Below are 17,748 nucleotides of genomic sequence, written 5' to 3' on the forward strand. Positions count from 1 at the left end.
CCAAGATAACAATGGCTGACAGTCTAAGCTGCCACTCGTTAACAATAAACATCAACGATTGTAGAGAACCTGCTTTCTGAGGAAGCCCGAAGATAGCTGGAGTCAAAGGCCAGGAGGTCCTCACTTCTGGGCTGGGGGTTCCACCTCCCTGATCCGTTTGGTACACGGGGGCTGGACGAGGCCCAACTGGTCACTGTGAGGCTCAGAGTCCCAATCCGCATTAACGGCCACACCAACCACAGAGGCACGTGGGTCAGGCTATTGCCAGCCCCAGAGCACCCCCTAGGGCACCTGCTGACCAGGTGACCCCAGGCAGCCCCCCTCACCACGGGTGGCAAGGACTGCCACCCCCTTTCACGCCCCAGCGTGGTGACACGTGACCAACCATGTGGTGGTGTCGTGACCCTCGTCTAACAAGACAGGACATGGGTGCAGCGGTCTCGGTCACTGCCCACGGGGCACAGCCAGGCTGGACACCCCCCACCGGCCCTGGGGCCCTGCTCCGCACTGTGACCCTGTCCCACCTCCAACTGTGTGACCTGCGATCCCGGTCACCCGCGCCCTGTACCACTGAGGCAGGGCGGCCACGCCCCAGAGGCCCAGGGCGCACCGCAATATCACAGAGCCTGGAAGGAGAGTGTGCTAGGCCCCCTCGCCCCATCTGACGGAGGAAACCACTGAGGCTCCCCGCTGAGCCACAAGCATGAGCAGGACAGCCTGGGGACCCCGGGGTCCCGTGATCTCTTGGGCTCTGCCCCCACGGTGCCCACATCCCAGTCCCCACCCACCTGAGCCTGCCAGGAGCCCACAGACACTCACTCGCTGTCCGGCGTCCTGAGTCCTGGAGGCCTGCAGAGGCCGCGCCCCCAGCCCAGCTTTATCCCCGGTCTGGCCTCCGGCCCTCCCTGCCCTCCCCACGTCAAAGGCCCTGGGACCGCCCGCCGGCCAAGGAGGCGGGGGCTCAGGCAGGGGCAGCCCCGGAAGGATCCGGGCTCCCAGGGCAGTCCCAGCAGCCAAGCGGGGGGAGGGGGGGATCCGGGACACAAGTCGGAGGTCACAGCGGGCACCCTGGTCTCGTCGCGAAGAGGGCAGGAGAACCCCTCCCCCTTGGGCCAGGCTCTGGGGCCTACTGGGGGCAGGACAGTCCCCAGGGCCCTGTAACCGCTGGCAGGCAGAGCTGAAGGGGACAGGCGGGGCAGGTGGGCGGCAGCAGAGCCACTGGGGAGGGGAGGGGTCAGAGGCCCAGCCCGAGCCCGTGGATGGCAGGGTGGGCACTTCGAGACAGCCAGGTCTCTGGTCTGTCTCCCCACTGCCTGCTGTGGGTTGGAAAGGGGCTCCTGAGGCCCTTTCCTTGCAGAGGGGAGCTCACTGCACCTCCAGAGAAACAGCCCAGCCCTCTGCAGTCTGCCCCCCACATAAGAAGTCCCCCAGGACCCCCCCCAGGCTACTCAAGGGGGCAACCAGGTTTGCCCAGAGCCCCCTCGGAGCTCAGTGCTCAGTTCCTCCTGTTGTCCCGTTTCCTCCACAAGGAAGTGGGGGAGAAAGCTAACAGGCAGGTTAGCACACCCCACCCAGGCCTGGGAGCCGGCAGCAAACACACTAAGGAAGCGGGAACCCCCGCCCGTGGGGGAAGGGCCGTTCCTGCTTCCCAGGGTCAGGGTCACTCGCCCCTCCCCCACCAGGATGCTGCCCCCGTCTTGGTGACATCAGGAGGGGTGGAACCCACAAGGCCGGGGTGGGGTGTGTATTTCAGGCTCCCCCAGCCCCCAGGCCTGTACTTCCTGGGGGCAGAGGCAGGCCATGCTCTGCTTGCATCCCGCCCGGTGTGCAACAGGGGCAGTTCCTACCCTCCGCCACGCATTCGGCCGCCCATAACCTCCCCCTCCCTGCCCCATCGCTAGATCCCCACTGGTCCCCACCGGCCACCACCCCAGATGGAGGCCCTTCCCCAAGGGCCTATCACCCAGGTTCAGCCCCTCATGACCACCCAGTGCCTCGGCCAACCCCCAAAGCCCTCTTCAGCAACCCCCCAGCCCTCTGCCCTGACGCTGCCTGGGTCCCCCACACAGACATGGGGTGTCCACCGTTCTGGGCCCAGGCCTCCTACCCACCGGGGACCCTGGCATCTGTATTCACACAGGCAGCTGGGCTGACCTGGGCGGCTGGGAGCAGTGTTCTGTAGGTCCTGCCAGGCCCCCAGGCTCTCTGCTTGGGGAGCCCCCAGCCCCAGGGCTGGAGGGGGCTCTGGTTATCTGGGATGCAGAGCCCATCACGCTGAGATTCTAGACTGGAGGAACAGAGCGTCAAGCCTGCCCCGCACTCGGAGTTAGACCTGCACCCACAGCCCCTGGCACCCTCCTCCTGGGCCCCGTAGGGCTGGCACCAACTCCTGGCACCATGCCACCCCGTCTCCAAGGCCCCTAAAGGCCGATGCCCAGAATGGGTCTGGCCTCCGGGAAGGGCATGGAGTTTCGCAGATCCACTTGACGCTAATGGCCCCTGAGAGGCCCTCACACCGCCCCACCATCCCCCGCCAGCACAAGCCCCTGCCAGGAACACGGAGGCCCCAAGAAGGCCCCTGATCCTGGCCTCCCAAGAGCTGAGCGCTCCCCAGGCAGAGCCCAAGCCCCTCCTGCTTCACGAGCACATCGCCGGGACCCTCAACAGGCAGAGGGGCCCCTGGGCTCCCACACTGGGGCCTCAGAGAACAGGGGTGGGAGCCGGGCCTCACAGACGGTCCATGTGGCCCAACAGCTCTCACCGCCCGAGAGGAGGCTACCTGCCAAACCCTCGCCTGCCAGGATCAGCTGGAGACCCCACAGGAGTCCTCAGCCGGCAAGGGGACAAGGCCTGCACGAGCGCCCATGGCACAGAAGTCCTCCTCCCCTGGCTGTTGGGTGCCCTGGGCCCATCTCCTCCCCTCTCTGGGCCTTCTGAGCCAGCAGCAAGGCGCAGGATGAGAAAACAGAACTGCACTCCATAAGCGCCCATGTGGCCTGCTGGACGGGGGCGGGGTGTACACATGATAGGTGGGTTCCAGCGAAGCCCACCCTGCGGGATGGCTCCTGATCAAGCTGGGTGATGGCCCCCAGCCCTGCTCCGTGGAGAAGTGGCTATGGCTAACTCCTGGGGACAGTGAGGGGACAGGGTCCCTGAGGGTGGGCAGGAGAGCCTGAGCAGAGCAGAGGGGCTGTGAGAAGCAGCCAGCACCCGGCAGGCATTCCCCCTCCCAAGGGGGAGCAGGGTAGGCTCCCCCCCAGCACCCTCAGGCAGGGCCGCCAGTCCCCTGTGCCCACCCGAAGGCTCTGCACCCACCAGGGAGGTCAGGAGCCGAGCTGGCCCCTCCTCCTCCAGGAGCCTGGCAGCAGGGTGCCAGGGAGCTTGGGGGCCCAGGGGCGAGTGGACCTTGGAGCATCAGGGTGTGATGGTCACTTCTGTCCACCCCCACACCCAGGAGCCTGGCCAGAGCAGGACCCCCTGCCTGGGTCACAAGACAGGAGACTGCAGCCCAGCTGAACCCAGGTTCACGGGCCCCCCGGAACCCCGAGGCCACCCTCAGCCACTGCCCAGCTCACTTCTCCTCCTACCTCCCATGCACACCCCGACCCTGACCCAGGGTCCAGCCCCATAAAAGGGGAGAAGGCCAAGGCCCCCTCCACGTACTGGCCCCACACGGGGCCCTTGTCGTTGGGCCCTCACCACATCCATCCCCAAACTGGCGCTGGAAGGCACCCAGCCCCCCATCATCTGGATCAGGAAACCCAGGCTCAGGCCTCACAGGGCAGCTCTGAGGGGCTGAGCCAGCATTCCCGGCCAGCCCAGGGTGAGCACTTCTGTGTATTTTCTCCTCCAACCAGGCCCCAGAGGGGACACTGAGGCCCAGCCTCCGCAGATGTCGGGGCTCCAGGAGGCCTAGTCACCCGGAGCCTGCCCAGTCCCCGCCACCCCACCCCTGCCCTGTGCCCAGAGCACAAGGCCGCTGGGGGTCAGGCAGGCAGGAAGGGGGCGCAAGATCATGGAGGTGGCCAGGGCCACTGGCCAAGGCCCTGGTGGATGCACGTCAGAGGGGCCTGCAGGAACCACGGGAAAGAGCGCTGACCTGGCCTCGGGAGGCCACGTCCAAAATAACCAGCCCAGCCGCCCTGCAAGGACTCAGCCGGGCGCACGTAGGCCTCTTAACCCCGGGCGCTGCCAAGCTGGGTGCAGAAGGTCATGGCTATTTCTGGGCCGGCCTGGCAGCGAGACGGAACCCCCCAGCGCCCCCAAAGAGCTGGTGTAAGAGGGGCGGCTGAGGCAGGTCCCAGCTGCAGAAGGCACAGCTTCTACCTCAGGCGGGGGTCCTGCTGGGGGACCCCACGCTGCCCCCTTACAAAAAGCCCATCGGCATCATCCGCATGTCAGGGTCACGTTGGTCCCTTCGGGCGGTCCTGCGCCTCCACACAAAGAACCACAACCGCCCGCAGCACGCGGGGGCTCTGCTCTCCGCTCCCCTAGGTGCACAGGGGAGCCTTTGACTGTGGCAGGAACCCCCTGTGCCCACACGGGCACCCCCTGCCCTGCCAGGCCACACCCCCAGAGACGCCTCGTCACACACAGCCTCCAGCCTGGGACTCCGCCTGCCTCACGCGGGTCAACACCACCGCCCCCATAACTTTGCGGGTGCCAATGATCGTCTGACCAACGGGAACCTGGGCCCCAGAGAGGACATGAGACCCTGAGGTGCAGCCTCACTCGAACCACCAGGCCAGGCAGGTTCCCTGTGGGCCGAGGGGAAGGGGACGGCTCCCGTTCATCACCCCAGACCCAGGCTTCTGCGAGCACGAGCTTGGGAGCTGCCCGCTTCCCGCCCTGGCTTCCCCACTGTGAGCCGCGCGCCGCTGGGCTCATCTCTCAGCCTCGCTGCACCTCAGTCTGTTCACCTGTGAGACAGGTTCACTGGAGGCTCATCCCGCGTGGAGCTGCCGCTGGCTGCTCTCCTGGGTCTGGAAGGTCGCTCCCCTCCCGAGAAGCCTCCCGGATGCTCCCACTGCGCTGGGCGCCCACGGGGGCTCGGATGGGACTCTGGGATCCCCGGGAGGGGCCACATCCAGGGTCCTGCTTCTCCCAGTGGGTTCCTTGGACACTTGAGGGGACTTCTTTCCGCAGGGTGTCTCAGAGCCCTCATTTCTCTTCACACAGGGCAATCTGAAGGTGGGCAGTCAGCAGCACATTTCCAGAATGTTTCTGAAACCAGGCACTAGCAACGAGACGCCTCCCAGAGCCTACCTCGGCAACAGCAGGCTAGGCTGGAGGAGGGCCCCAGCCATGAGGGTCCGAGAGCCTCCAGGCCTGGTCCCCCACTCTGGCTCGCCTGTGTGTCTGGGAGCATCTCTCTGAGCCTAGGCCCCCTCTGTGAGGACGGACGATGAAGACTGCGGGCAGGGCTTTGAGGGGTGCGGCGGGCGGGCCACGCTGGCGGTCACTGCGTGGCCATCACATCAGGGTGAGGGCCGAGCACGCACTCCTCCCCTCCCCCATGTCCCCACCCAGGCCATGCCAAGGCGACAGTGACCTGAGGGTGGCAGGATTAGCTCCTGGATGCAGGGGTCCCCTGCCACGAAAACGGCCCAGAGGCCCAGCCCAGGCAGGCAGCGGGAAGGCCCCAGCCCCGCCAACCCCAGCAGCGCGGCTTCCCCAGACAGAAGACAGCAGAGGCCAGCACTGCGTGTCCGGGGCAGCCAGGCATCAGGACCCGGGCGCCTGCACCCCCAGCTTAAGCACCTGCTCAGCTCCCGGGGAGGGAGTGGGGACCCATGGGGACAGAGGACCAGTGGGAAACCCTCCTTTCTGGGGCTGAGCCTCCTGCGGGGCTGAGGTGCCTTCCAGCCTGGGGTCTGCACCAGCCCCAGCTCCCTTGAGGGGCTCAGGGCATGGCTGTGGGCCAGCGGGCAGCCTCAGCTGCCTCACCTCTCCCTGCCCAGTGGCTGACTTCAGCCGCTCTCCCTGGACCGCACAGCACAGCCCCACAGCCTCCAGGAGGGGCTGGGGGCAGAGGCCAGGGGAGCTGGCCTGAGGGTGGCCCCCAGGGCCCAGAGACTTGTCTCCACCTGGCAGCATCATGCCAGCCATTCCCATGGTCAGAAGGAAGCAGTGGCCTGCAGGCCTCCTCCAGAGAGCCAGGCCAGGACTCGGAGGGGACAGCTGCCAGTCAGCACCTTGGAGCCCAGGAGGCCCCTGGCGACAACTTCTCCATGCCAGGCACAGACGCCCAGAGTCAGACAACCAGGTCCTGCTGTACAGCACAGGGAACGCCACTCAATATCCTGTGATAAACCGTAAAGCAAAAGAACATGAAAAAGAGTACGGATGCGGCGGGCTCCCCTTGCGGCTCAGTGGGTAAAGAATCTGCCTGCAGTGTAAGACACCCAGCTTCGATCCCTGGGTTGGGACGATCCCCTGGAGAACGGAATGGCTACCCACTCCAGCATTCTGGCCTGGAGACTTCCACGGACAGAGGAGCCTTGCGGACTACAGTCCACAGGGTCGCAAAGAGTCGGACATGACCGAGTGACTAAAGAACATATACATACATATAAGAGCCACTTTGCCATACAGGAGAAATTAACACAACACAGTAAATCAATTAGACTTCAATTCAGTAAAAATGCCCAGGGCCAGGTGGGTGTGAGTGCCGGGCAGCCCCTCCTCACCAGACCCAGCAAGGCCAATGTAAAAAGAAAAATATGCTCAGGGACAGACCAGGCAAGGGACACACTTCAGAGACCACCAAGCGGGTGCCCTCTTTGCTCCATCTGACCCCTTGGTGATGTTGAGCCCCTGCGGGGACCTGGGGGGCAGAGCACAACGGGGGCTGCCCAAGTGCCCTCCCGGCTCTGTGCCCAAAGCCCCTGGGGCACCGTGCCACCTGGGCTCTGGGATCAAAGCTGGGGAGGCACCAACGACAGATCCCAAACAGAGAAGACAGGCCCCACGCCGCAGGGGGACGGGGTCCTGGAACAGGGGAGGGGCCTTTGTGTGCAGGCATCGACCTGCCCCGAGGCCCTCAGTCCCCTATCCGCGCAGACCGGGGGAGAAGGACACCTACCTGCGGTCCCGCACCCGCTGGGCCCCACGTCCCGACAGCGAGCAGGTGCTTCTTCACTTTCTCCTGCAAGAGCGGACCGAGCCCCTGCCTGCTAGAGCCCTGGCCAGAGCCGAGTTAATCCTATTTGCCAGACTAACTGTGAGCCTGCTCAAGCCAGGCTGTGTAGGGCAGGGGAGCTGTTTAATTTTTTTTTTAATGGAGATAAAATTCACCTAACGTGCTGTTCCCCCTTTTAGCTATCTGAAAGTACACACTTCGGTGTTTTTTTTAGTACATTCACAGTGTCATGTAGTCATCACCACCACCAATCCCAGAACATTTCCATCACGCTCTAAAGGTATCCCACGCCTGTCGGCAGACACTGCCCATCCCCCTGCCCCAGGCCTTGGCAACAGCGAATCTGCTGTCTCGATGGATTTGCCTGTTCTGGACGTTTTACACAAACGGAGTAAATCACGTGTGGTCCTTCACGTCGGGGTCCCTTCACTCCAGATAGCACCTCCCAGGCTCACCCACACTGTCAGGTAGATCAGGACGCTGAGTGACGTCTGCAGTGTGGACAGAGGATATCTGGGTCATTTCCAGGTCTGGCCTCACTTCACCCACGGGGACTGAGCTGCAGCACGTCACCAGGGAGCAGGGCTGCATGGGAGGGTCCAGGTGGCACAGGGGCCACACATGGCAGCTCCTGGTCAGCTCCTTCCCAGGCCCACCAGGCTGCCCAGGTCACTGGGCAGATCCCGGGGGGACACAGGCCCCAGCGGCTGGGTGGGAGGGAAGGGGCGTCCAGGGTTCCAGGCAGGACAGGGCTGGCCTTCAAGGAAGGGGAAGGTCGGTCAAAGCCTTTTTAGAAGTTAAAAACGTAATTGTCACACAAGTAGTGACCACGCGTCTAGGATCTATTCCATCTGTGATGGAACTGGCAGAGGCAGTGACGGTTCGGAGGAGAATCCCTCGATTCCAGGTGCTAACACCAGAGAGGAGGGGAGAGACGGGCGGTGTTCGACAGGGCAATGCCACCATCACCCAGCGAGGCCGTCTCCCCAGCCAGACAAAGCGGCACGCCCAGGCGCCTCCCCCACCTCCAGGGCAGATACAGACGTCCCAAGAAAGCTGGACGGCACCCAACAGTCACAGAAGGACATGCCGTCCCCCTTCTGCCTTAAGAGATCCAAGCGGGTGAATAGGGGTGGGCGTCTGGGCGGAGAGCACGGCCTGAGCAAAGGCCTCAAGGCAGGCAAGAGCAGGGTTCCCAGGGCGGGTGGGCTTGAGGTGGGCACTGGTCCTCGGAGTCGCCAGAGGGATGGGGGGTGGTCTCTGCGATCCCGGATTCAGGCGTGTCACAGAGTCAAGCGTGAAGTCAGGGGGAGGCAGTGGAACTCCCCAGAGCCCCTGGTCAGGGGCGAGAGGACCGCCATGGGCGGTGAGCTGGCAGCACCTAGGCCCAGGCAACTGAGGCCACCGGGGGTGACCAGGAGTCTGGGGAGCACCTACCCACAGCCAGTCCCCCGCTGGCATCGCAGGGCCCCCACGCCACCCCCACACCCTACGTGGTGAGAGCTGAATCAGTCCTGTCCGCCTCGCCGACACTCGCAGCAGGAAACACAGCAGGCTCACAGCTGGAAGGAAGGCCCCCCGCCGTTTCCTTCCTCCTCCGCTCCAGCCTCACCTGTGTGCTGCACGGAGGGACTCTCTGCAGCCCCGTGGGCTGTAGCCCACCAGCCTCCTCTGTCCATGGGAGTCTCCAGGCAAGAATACTGGAGTGGTTGCATTTCCTTCTCCAGGGGATCTTCCCGACCCAGGGATCAAACCATGTCTCCTGTGTCGCCTGCACTGCAGGTGAATTCTTTACCGGCTGAGCCCTCGGGGAAGCCCACCTCAACTGCGCTCCTGTTATTACTGAAACGCGCCCCCGGAACCTGCCTCTGGCTCTCTGTGCCCACCGTGAGTCTGTCCCCACGCCATCCTGCGCCACCACCAGGCCTCTGCCTTTGGGCGCCACCTCCCCAGGACTCCTTCCTGCGCCTCTGCAAAACCCACCTCCTTGGAAGCGAGCTCACCTGCTCACAAGCTCTCACTGAGCTCTTACACGTGCCCTGGCTGTGCTGTGGACCCAAGGGCACTCTCAGGGAGCAAAGTTCAGTTCCTCGCCCAACAGTGAGTTCAGCCACAGCAACTGGGGGGTGACCCTGGGGGCCAGATACCCCCAGGCCACAGCCCTAGCAACGGCAAGACAAGAAAAGAGGCCCTCAGCTGCCAAGGAGCCCCTGCCCCAGCTGGACCCGCAACACACTGGGAAGCCCCCATCTCTGACCCAGCTTCCACCCAGGCCCCTCACCGAAGGGCAGGGGCGTGGAGCCCCGCTTCACAGGCCATCACAGAGCGTACCGCACCCAGGAAGGCACGGTCTGGGGCCCGGGGCCAGCTTCCCAGGCTCCGGGCTCTCGACTCAGTGTTCCCCAGCACCCTTCAAGGCTTCTCCCATTTCAAAAACCTCTCGACGAGCACCAGAGAGCCCACCTCGGTCTCTGCCACCTCCACCACTCCTGGACATGCGTTCAGCCAACATCTCTAAAGAGAGCATCCCTCCTCCCCGTCCCGTGTTCTGCTGGATTGTCTCTTTACAAGGCAGCGGGACGAGGCCAGTGCTGCTCAGACCTGGGTCAGCCACACTCCATCTCTGGGAGGAACCCGCATCCCCAGGGCGGCCACAAGGCTGGGTCACAGACTAGCAGGCCTGGCGTGAAGTAGTGCTCGGGAAGAAGGGTCACGGACCCTCCTGGGCCAGGCCCACGGCTGCCTGTCCTCGGCCCATGGATGCCCCTGGCCCAGGACTGGCTGGTGGCCACGCCTCCCGGCAGTGGGTCCTGCATCCCAGATCCGCCCGAGGCCCTGGTTCTCACGCTCGCTTCCTTGGGGTGGAGAGTGGGGGCAGGGCACGATGCGCTCACCCAGGCCTTGAAACCACAGCCCCCTCTCTGGAGCCTGTGCCCACAAGGACCCGGGGCCAGAGCCTTTCACTGGGAGCGGGGGTGAGGGGGAGGGACAGGGAAGCACAAGGCGGGAGACGAGGAAGGGGGACCGAAGGAGAGCAGAAGACCCGGTGGGGGTGCTCCCTGGCCTCCCCAGGGCTGGCCAGACAGGGCTGTCTGACCCTGAGCCCACCAGGGTCCTTCTGAAAACAGGAGGCCAGGCAGGAGCAAGGCAGCCAAGAACACAGGACGCGAGGGGTCAGCGTCCGTCCTGAAGCCGGGCAGGCCCGGCTGGCAGTGTCCGTGGGAACAGGGCCCAGGCCCGGCCGGCCACACTCGGGCCAGTCAGTGGGCATCGGGGCCGCGGCAAAGGCTGGGGCAGCTGGGCATGTCCCGAGCGGTGGAAGCCCAGGCCCTGATCCTGCCCCGCCCGTGTCCAGACCTGCAGGCTGATCTGGGGCAGAGGGTGTCTCGTGGGGACCCTGGGGAAGGCTGGAGGGGCGGTGAGGGGAGAGAGAAAGGGTCGGCAAGGCACAATCACCCCTACCCTCACCATCCACGCCCCCAGACCCCGCCGGCACTCTCCCCGTCTCCTACCTCCCCTCAGCCCCAGACCCCTTAGCCACCTCCACCCTGACCCTCAGCTGGCACCAAGTGTCTCCCTCTGGGTTAGGGGCTCCTCCTCCAGCTCCCTGGACCACCACCTCCCCTAACCACATGCAGCCCACCCAGGGCAGAGGCCACAGTGGCATCGTGTGTGTGTGGAGACCGTGACTTCGTGGGCTGTGGCCACACTGGACTTCAGGTGGGGACGGGGCAGCTGACGAGGTGGGCGGACAGCTGGACACTGATGAGCGGCACAGTCTGCACTCCAGCCCGCATGCCCCGCAGGCTCTGCCCGGCTCCGTCCTCCACGCTCCCTGCCCCCCACGCTCCACCCGGGGACCCCCAGCCACTGGCTGTCCTCACAGGCCTGGGGGCCCCTCGGGACGGCCCTTCCGGTGACTTCCTGCCAGGGAAGCTGGGGGGAGGGGTAAACAAGGCCTCCAGATGGCTTCCTGCGGGCTGCCCGCAAGCGTGGGAACGGGCCAGCCCCGGGGCCATGGAGGAGGGGAGGGCTGCGCCCACAGCAGAGCACCTTCTGCCCCCCTCCCTGGACGCCCCCCTTTGACACCTCCCAACACACGCACCTCCATCTACAGAGCAGGACAGGCCCCACAGGTGGGTCAGAAGCAGGGCCTCCTGCCCACCACGGCCCTTCCTTATCAGGCCTGCCCATCTGCAGAGGAAGGGACCCCCGCCCCATCTGAGAGGCAGGGGACACCAAGGCCAGAGAGGAAAGGGTCTCCCAGGGCACGATGAGTCAGTGGCTGGGCGGAGGGCGGTCAGCCCCCACCTCAGCACGCACCTAGAGGCTCCTCATCTGTAAACAGGGGGATGACGGTCTGGCTCCAGGCCCCTCGACAAGGACAGCCCAGCCCCGGCTCGGGGGGCACCGGTGACAGCATGTCTGCCCCCCAGAACGGGGCCCTTGGTCCTGGAGACAGAGCAGTGACAGCCACCGCCGCCCAGCTGACCGAGAGGATGAAGGCCGTGCCTGAAGCAGCGCCCCTCCGGCCCAGAGCGGCCTCACGAGGGCCACTGAGGAGATGCTCTTAACTCAGGCCCTGAGTCCCGGGGAGCCACCCTCACCTGGCTCCCCTCCAGCCGCTGCGATGACCACATCCTTCAAGCCCAGGAGGGATACTACCTCCTCTCAGAAGGACTCCCGGATTTCCCGTCCCCACACAACCTCAAAGTCTGGGGGACACACACTCCAGGAAGGCGACAGCTGTCCCCTGCAAGTCCTGCTGTTCACCCGTGGTCCCTCCCAGGGTCAGGAACACCTCTCTCTGCCCTCTCCCATCCCCCACGGGGCCACTGCAGGCCTGGCAGCCCCTCGAGGGGCACATGAAGTCAGGAGTGAGTAGGGGGCCTGCAGCCTGCACCCCCTACTCCACTATACAGCAGCCAAGCTGGTGGTGGTGGGGCAAGAGGGATGCACCCAGGGAGAGGAGGCTGTCACGGGGTGCTAATTCACAAAAGGGTCCGTCCAGGCCCAGGACCCAGGCCCCCGGGTGCCACCAGGAGAGAGGCCCGCAGCCAGTGGCGAGTAAATAACTACACGTTACTCAGCAGCCTGTTCCTGCATAATCCAGCACGGGCCCAGCAGCCCGGCGCCCGGCGCGGTTATGAACCTCCTGGGCTGTCTGACTTTTCATGAGGAGCCCCATCGTAAGGAACACCACCGAGTCTGTGCTGAACACTCACACAGAGCACGGTTAGGGTGACGCTCCAACCCCGACGTGAGCCTCTGGGGCGGGCAGTACTGCCAAGGTAGGGCCCCAGGCCCTCTCTGCCCACGCCCTGCACAGGATCAGACCCAAGAGCACAACTTGACAGGCGAACGCAGGCCCCCCAGACGGCCCCTTCCGAGGTCGCAGCCTTGGAGACTTAAAGGGCTAGGCTGCCGGGCAGACGCACGGTTGCAAGCAGGTTGTTTGGCTCAGGGGGCTCCGGCTAAACCGCCAAGGCCACCAGCTTTGTCCTGACCCCCATCCAGTCTGCAGTGGGGTCCAGGGTCTACTCCGAGCTCCCCATTCTCTAGACAAGAAAACTGAGACCCAGGAAAGGCAGAGGCTGGCCCAGGGTCACCCAGAAGCCTAGCAGAGCTAGGGCCATGGCTCTGGGCTCCCTAGGGCCGTGTGGAAGGGACAGCGAGGTCTTGGTGGGAAGTCCTGGGCACCCTCAGGCACCCCCTGAGCTCCTCGTGGCAATTCCCAGCAGATGTGCCGGTGGGCAGCCGGCCAGAGAGAAGTGAAGGCCAGGAGAAGGCCCAGCAGCTGACCCCGTGGGGAGATGAAAGCGGAGGAAATGTTTGGCTTGGCAGGGCCCGGTCTAGGCAAGGGAGGAGGAGGGCCACCCTGGCTTCAGCAGACGATACCCAGGGATGCCAGCGGGCACAGCAGAAAGGCACACCGCTGGGGGCGGGCTCAGGACAGACAGCAGGTAAACCCACCACAGGTGGCCATGGGCTGTGACGGATGGGCAGCGGTCGCCAGGGGAGCTCGGGTGGGGTGGCAGGGAACCCTTCTGGCCCTCCCGGGCCTCTTCCAGGAAGCCTGAGTCACAGGAGGGGCCCCAGGGCCAGGAGAGTGGCTGGGAGCACCAGTCCCATGGGAAGGGGACAGGGCAGGGCCGCCCGCCTCCTCCAGCTGGGCCAGCCCCAGCTTCGGGGTCTTTGCGGCGAGTGAGGCCATGGGAACAGGCTCGGGCAGCTCCCAGGAGGGGCTGGGGGGATGGAGGAGCTGGTGTCAGCAGGTCAGAGCCCCCCTTCCACAGGAGGGGAACTGAGACCCTAGAGGAGAAAAGCTGGCTCAGAGCCAGACAGTTAATGACCTGTTATCAATCAAGGGGGGCTCTGGTCAGCGGGGAGACCCACAGCCACGCACATCAACGTCCTGGCCAGCTCTGTTCCAACGCATCAGTTCCCAGCATTGCACCAGAGACCATCCCACCACCCTGCTCTAGAACACCCCATGGCTCCCACTGCCCCTTCCCTCAGACTCTGAGTCAGGAAATGGAACCAGGGCCCAAGGCAGCTCCAGCCTTCCACCTACCCGCGTCAGCCGTGCTGCTTCCTGCCTGGGGGATATGGGGGTGCATGCACAGAGCACCAAGCATCTGGGGGCGCCGCCCCCATTGACAACCTCAGAGCTGATCTTGGCCCCTCATTTGCGGGTGCAGGATGGAAACCCAGGGTGATGACACCCACCCTGGATTCATCCAGGACTCAGCCAAGCTCCAGGCAGGCACACAGTAAATGCACAATAAAGGCAGTGGCCAGGAAGACCCAGGAGAGAGAGCGGGTTCGTGGCTCAGAGGCCCGAGAAGGGGGGACAGCGGGAGGAGCCACTCGGGGCTCAGGTCTGACCGCTGGACGAGTTTCTCCTGACATGCCTCCCAGAGGCTGCAATGGCCAAGGACAGCGGAACCCCCGTTCAGTCATCCTGGAGGATCACCACCTTCTAGAGACACATGCTCTGGTCTCTGCAAGGCTCGAGCCACCTCCCTGCCCACCAAGGCCTCAGGCACTGCGGCTCGGTGCTCACGTCCAGTGTACACACCACCTGCCTTGTGAGGGCCGGCAGCGGACTCGCACTCCTAACAGAGGCCGGGAAGGGGCCAGACCCCAGGCCAGGCCAGACCAGTGCCTCCAGGCCACGGAGGGGTAACTGTGACAAGTCCTGGGCCTGGCCGTGGCTTCCCCCTACTCCTGGCCTGGGCAGCCCTTCCAGATTCCCAACAGGAATCCTTTCCAGCCACCCAGGGGGACTCGCGGCACCAGGCCAGAAGTGGCATTGGACAGAGGGGCTCCCCTTCCTGCGCCACCACTGCCTGGAGCCCCTGTGACCTCGGGAAGCGAGCAGCCTCAGTGAACTTTGGCCTCTCGCTGCAGGGCAGGCGGACAACGACTCCTGTTGCTGGGGGACAGACCAGGACGGACGGAAGGGGCCTGGCACTCAATGGGCACCGACACACCCCGGTAACCGCCTTCTCCAAGGCTCGGCTTCCTTACCTGGAAGGGAGCCATCACCCCTGCCCCCCGGAGTCCCGGCAACAGGAGACGCTCTGGCCCTGGGGACATGGACAGAGTCTTGTTCCACAGAAATGGACCTGCCCTCACTCCCTCCAGCCTTCAGAGGGCCCCTGGGCCTGGTGTCCTGGACAGGAAAACAGCAGGGTGGAGAGGCCAAGCCCTGCGCCCTCCAGCGAACCCAGCAGCCCAAACAGCCAGACACCCAGCCCTGAAGGTCGGGTACGTGAGAGCAGGGCCACACGTGTCCGCTGGTCCTCAGTGCCCACAGAGCAGCCCCTTGACGTGTGCGTCGTGGGCATACACAGCCCCATTGGCCACTTGGTATCACTCTCCCAAGTGAGAGAAGCGTATGGTGAGGCGGGCTTGGGGGTCCACCATGCCCAAGACAGGACAGCCACGCCAGCCCCTCCTAAGGCTGCCCTTTGCCCCTCACCAGCCCCCAGCCCAGCTCCACTTCTTCCTGGCACTGTCACCATCTGACTGCCAACTCCACGGGGCCGGGGCCAGGTCTGCCCCTTGGAAAGCCCCGTAGGGTTTGTGGCGGGCAGGGGCACTAGAGACCAATAGAGGGCCTGATAACAACTTATCAGGGCCCCGGTACACAGTAGGCGCTCAAGCGTTGGTGACTCTGTGAAACGGGAACGCCACCTTGTGGCTCCACCGAGGACCACCATCCAGATGACAGACCGGCCCGCTTCCCAGGGCCTGAAGCGGGACGCACCATCACCCACCCACCCCTCAGTCCAGCACCACGCCTGGCACAGACTGCGGGGCTGTTGGCGGAGGCCAGCTCCCCGAGGGGACAGCAGGGGGCATTCTCTCTTCTTGAATACCTGCAGTGAGGGAGGCCTGGGTGGCTGTAGAGAAACCCCCAAGCCCACCTCCGGCCCCCTTTACTCCGCACAGCAGCCTGTCGGTTAGGGCCACCAACACCCACTTCACAAGGGGGAAAACCAAGGCTCTGGTGAGGGGCTGGACATGACTCTACCTCTCTGGGCCTTAGTTTCCTCATCTGAGAAGCAGGGTTAATAACCTCATGGACAGATCTGAGGAGGTCACTGAGGCAAGGCGCCCACGTAAAGCTGCAGAGGGGGGTCCCTGTCCAGGCAAGGCCACAAGCATCCTGTGTCCACTGACCTCCCTCTGGTCCACAGCCCCACACGGCTCCGGCCTGGGACCAAGGACCCAGGAGTCTACACACCACTGACGCTAAGCTCCCAGGCACTACTCACTACCACCTGCTGGGCTGACCACAGAGCCCGCCAGCCAGAAGCGGAGGCACAGTGCCTGCCCGCTTGCCAGGGCCAGAGTGCCCAGCACACTGTGACCTCTGGCCTGGACCCCACTCACCCTCAGACCCGTGATCAGGGTCCGGCCTGTGGGGTCACCACACTCCACCCAGGTTAGGCCAGGCCCAGGACGACAGCTAATCTGCAGTCACGGAGCTGACATGCCACCCAACCCCAATTCCACCGGCCACCAGCTAGCTGACCTGGAGATCACAGGAGCACGTCCCCGAGCCGCCTGGCCAAGACTGGGACCTGCTCTAAGCTGGGGTACTGCTTGGCCCGATGAACCGCCGCCGGGCTACCAGTGCCCACGCGGTCTGAGAGCCGGGGCTCGCACGGGTCCCAGGGACCTGGAGCTCAACCTGGGCGCCATCCGCGGGGCCGGGAATCCCCGTGGGGTCTGTGGCGGGCAGGGGCGCTAGAGACCAAGTGCCCCCAAACTGTGCGGAGGAGCAAACTGAGCAGAGGGGTGGGGGGCGGCACGCGATCCCCGGCGCTGCTGGGGCTCAGCGACTCCGGATGAGGGGCTCCCGCCCCCTGGATCGGGAGCAGGGACGAAGCCTCCCAGCCCGGCGTCCACCGCCGGCCACGCAGGGGAAGCGGCCGGCGGCGTCCCGAGCCGGCCCCCCACCCCACCCCGGGCTGAGAGCTGCACGTGGCAGGCGCCGGGCCCGCACACGCGCCGCCGAGGCCGCGGGGCGCGGGGTCCCGGCCCCCCAGGAGGCGGCCCGCCCCCGGCCCGCGCGCCCCGCCGCGCGCCCGCACCGCGCGCGCCCCCGCCCGGGCGGGCGCGAGGAGACTGACCTGGCGGTCCGGGCGCCGGCTCCACGGGCGGAGGGCTCGGGGCGCGCGTGCGCGTGCACGAGGGCCTCGGCGCGCGCAGGCGCGGCCCCGCTCCAGGCGCGCGAGGCCCGGCCCGCCGGGTCACGTGGGCGGCGCGGCCCAATGGGAGCGCTCCCTACCCGGGGGCACCCGCGGGCGCGCGCGCGCGCGCGCGGGCCCCGGAGCCCCGCCTGGGCGAGAAGGGGCGTGGCCGTGGGCTCTGAGCGCGGTCCCGTCTCGCTAGCAAGCCGGCTGCGGCAGGACAGCCAGCCGGGCGGTTGGGGAGGCGGGGGGCGACTCGACCCCGAGGTGAAGCCGAGGCAGAGAGATGGAGTCCAACGTCCCAGGCTTTCAGGAAACTTCTGGAGTCCTGGACTTTCCCTTGTGTCATTTGGGGCTGAGCCCCACGCTCCCAGGCCAGTTGCCGCGAAGAGGGGGCACGGAAAAGCAGTCACCCCGCCCGAGGCTTGGAGTCAGACCCGGGCTCGAGGCCTCCAGGCTGCCCCTAATGCATGCAGCTGGCTGGGACCCCCAGGAGATCTTAAGGTGCCCCCCGGGGGACTGGTGAGGGGTCCCCATCTGCATCAGCCCTTCCTAGAGAGCTCTCGGTTCCACCAGTGGTGACAAACGGAGGAGACGCAGCACAGAGACGCGAAGGAGAGGTGAACCTGGAACCGGGCCGGGGGTCTCCTGGGGAGCTCACACTCTCCCCACCGTGTCCCCCACACCAACCCATGGACCCGCAGCCCAGCCAAATGCCCAGCCTCTCCTCGCAGACCCTGGCCCTGCCTCCATTCCCCGAGATGATACCCACCCGCCCACAACAACACCTGGACCCCGGGACCCCCAAAAGGCAAGAGTGAGCACCCATCTTTCTCTGCAGAGTCCTGCAGGGCGGCTCCCGGGCCACCTGACCCGGCACAGCCTCCCTCCAGCCTCCCT

The 17,748-nt window shown here is 65.5% G+C and overlaps 1 protein-coding gene across 1 annotated transcript in view; it reads right to left on the bottom strand.

Moving 5' to 3' along the window:
* LOC129560171 (protein tyrosine phosphatase type IVA 3) overlaps positions 1-16,872 on the bottom strand; it is a 32,699-nt gene extending 15,827 nt beyond the window's left edge. The window contains exon 1 of the mRNA XM_088844823.1: positions 16,789-16,872. The gene's annotated coding sequence lies outside the window, so the exon portion shown is untranslated. The remainder of the gene's footprint in view (positions 1-16,788) is intronic.
* Positions 16,873-17,748: the final 876 nt, after the last annotated feature.

The sequence above is a fragment of the Moschus berezovskii genome, chromosome 16 (genome assembly GCF_049115385.1).
Source record: "Moschus berezovskii isolate FMDL1 chromosome 16, NW_MosBer_1.0, whole genome shotgun sequence".
Lineage (NCBI taxonomy): Eukaryota > Metazoa > Chordata > Mammalia > Artiodactyla > Moschidae > Moschus > Moschus berezovskii.